Raw genomic sequence first — 3,016 nt, 5'->3', positions numbered from 1 at the left:
AGTCTAAAGTGGATGAAATGGGATGAAAGCCGATCATGACGGTTGTTTAGATATACAAGAACAATTGGAATATTTGAGAATATTCATAAAGTTCGAATGCATTGCAATACTTTAATGGTGATATTGAATACCCATGTATGAAATCCACTAGTAAATATGATTGACTAGTGTAACGGTTTGTTAGAAATCCTTCAGCATTGTTGTTTGGAATTGATAAAGCTAATGAGAAGCATGTAGTTTCATGAGAGGATTTCTTAGTTGGTGACAATGTGTATCTATCAAATGAATCGATCATTGGCTAGCTAAATTTGAAAAGATACTAAGTCACATATAATGGTAAGTCTAGATATATATGTCGTAGACATAATACCATAAGCAGTTGATCTCATTGGTGTAAACTTGTGGATCCATTTATATATGTTTACCAAGAGATCAAGTGTACTGCATATCAAAGGGAATGAGATTAAGCCTACTAAGTAAGAGTCTTTATGATGGTAACCTTACCATGTTGACTGGAGATTCCAAGATCTTAGTTCAAAGGGACAACTAAGTTATGGGGATTCTATGAAGCACTTAGGAAACTAATTTTTTAACTCATTCCTATGATACCAAAGTACTTTCTACAGAGTGATTGGAGGTTAAGATAAATTTTTAACGATTCCTATATCTTGATTAAGTCAAGTGGAGTAGGGCAAAATACTCTTAATAGGAGATCCCTTATGTAAGTGTGAAGTGGGGCCGCTTTAATGAGGATTATTCAAGGCTTGAGTTCTCTAAACACTTGCATAACCAAGATGGGTTCAGGGCCAAAAAGAACCAAGTCTTGAGAACCACGAACGGTTTAGGGGAGACATTATGTGAGTACTATTGTCTTGGTTTATGCTAACGGCTGATGGTTCAAGAACATCGCGTTCACCAATTAGCTAGTAAATCCGATGGTATTTCACTAGGGAAGGTTCAAAGCTAGAAGCTACCTTACTGTCTGCATAGACATTTGCATTAATTTTCATTCATATAGGGGATTGTTAGAATTTTGTATGTAAAATTGGTTTACATAATTATTTAAGTGAAATTCTTAATTTGGTGAATGAGAAATTATGCCAAATATAAAGTCGCTTAATACTTGAAATTATTGAAAAATCGTATAGTATATTGTGGAATATTCTAGAAATATGTGGATGAAAAGTGCGTCTTTTCGTATGAAAGATCATGACTCTTGGTATGAGTATGATTAATGCCCAATAATTATGAATTCCAAGTGATGTGTCTCTTGGTATAATTTTGTCTTTTGACATACCTTTCCAACTACTATATAGATAGACCCCATGTGTTTGAATTTTATTTATTCAAGAAAAGTCATAGATACCATATCATTTCATTCCAATTTACACTTTGGTTTTGCATAAAACATTTGTATCAAAGTCACGGTCATGGTCATGGTAGAGAGGGAATTCCGTTCGTGTTCGTTGGTCGAAGTTATTTGGAGTACTCCTATGGCTCGATGTGGTCGTTGTATCTTGGGAGATGATTGCCGGATAACCATTAGCACCGATGCAGGGCAAATTCATCTTAAGGACAAAGTGTCCAACACTTGCCTCGGCCAAAAATTCGTCATTTGCACCTTCTTTCTTCATTTTCTGATTCCTTTTATTATGATTTGATTTCAGAAAATGATTAACGTTATTTATATGTTTATCCTGCAAGGTTTGATCCAAAGAATTACTTACTTTCGATCATGAGTTGAAAGGGAAGAATTCAGGTATTCAGATTCGATTAATTCTTATTTTGTCTTCTTAAATCCAATTTCAGTAAGTTGGAATACGTTTCGATTTTATGCAAATAAACGATATGTTTATTGTGAATATAATATGCACAATTATCGGTGTAATTTTCCAACAATAACTAGATCATAAATATATGTTGTACTAAAAATATATTAGTATAAAACTTGTACCAATATATTTTAACCACGTGTTTATAACTTTATGGTTAAGAGTTGAAGTTGAATCATATTTATGGATCCTTTTGCACACATATGAAGTTATGTGAAATGTATAAAATCTGATTTCCATTTAAAGACATTCATCAATAATATTACAATTCTTTGTCAAAAAAATTCAAAATCTAAGTTTTCAGCATTGAGTTTTAAGAACTTTTTGGGGCTTCCTTAAACTTCTAAAATATAGCAAACTAATTGTCACTCAAAATTTAGATATCAGGATGTTATAAGCACGGACTATTATAGTTATGTATTTGTAATAATTAGTAAGTCCATCAACGATTTGTTCATAGTGAGGTCTTCATAGTGAATGAGGAAATTGAAGAATGCAAGCTCATTTGTCCTATTTCTAATAGCTTGATGACATTTGGTAATTGAATTGATCCTTTGTGAGATGGATAATAGACTTTTTAAGTTGCATAGTTGTTCACTATAATGCTTTTGCATAAGTCGTGGTTAACGTCATCCACGTGTCACACGATGATATGGAGGAGTCAATGAATGGGTTAATAGTATGAGATAGAGATACGATTATCGCATTAGAATCAACTGGTCTTGTTCAGTCCTTAGGGAAAAACTAGGATTGGAGAAATTGCACCTTTAATTTGGATAGTAGGGGAAGGACATGGATAATAACCATCTATGAAGACCATAAGATCGTAGTCAATAAGAAGGATATGGAATAATAAATGACGAGAAGGATAATTTATATGTCAACATTTGAGGAGCTTGAGCTAAGATGTTAATCGAGAGAGATGATTTTTTTACGTTTGGAAATAGATTGGAGGATGAAAAGATGGTGGTTGTGGCTGTTTTGACAGCTATTGCTACCAATGTTTTTTGGCAGGAGATCGAGGAGAGGTGGTTGACCATTGAAGAAGTTACTCGATCTAAGAATGGGAATTGATTCCTTATCATAGTATCCTATGAAGGAATGTTGAGAATTATATTTGAAACTAAACTAAAGAAACTTAGCTCCTATCTGGTGAAGATTAAAATTAATTTTTTTTATTTGAT

The sequence above is a fragment of the Olea europaea genome, unplaced genomic scaffold (assembly GCF_002742605.1).
Source record: "Olea europaea var. sylvestris unplaced genomic scaffold, O_europaea_v1 scaffold262, whole genome shotgun sequence".
NCBI classification, from domain to species: domain Eukaryota; kingdom Viridiplantae; phylum Streptophyta; class Magnoliopsida; order Lamiales; family Oleaceae; genus Olea; species Olea europaea.
Note: the sequence above shows the minus strand (reverse complement) of the source record.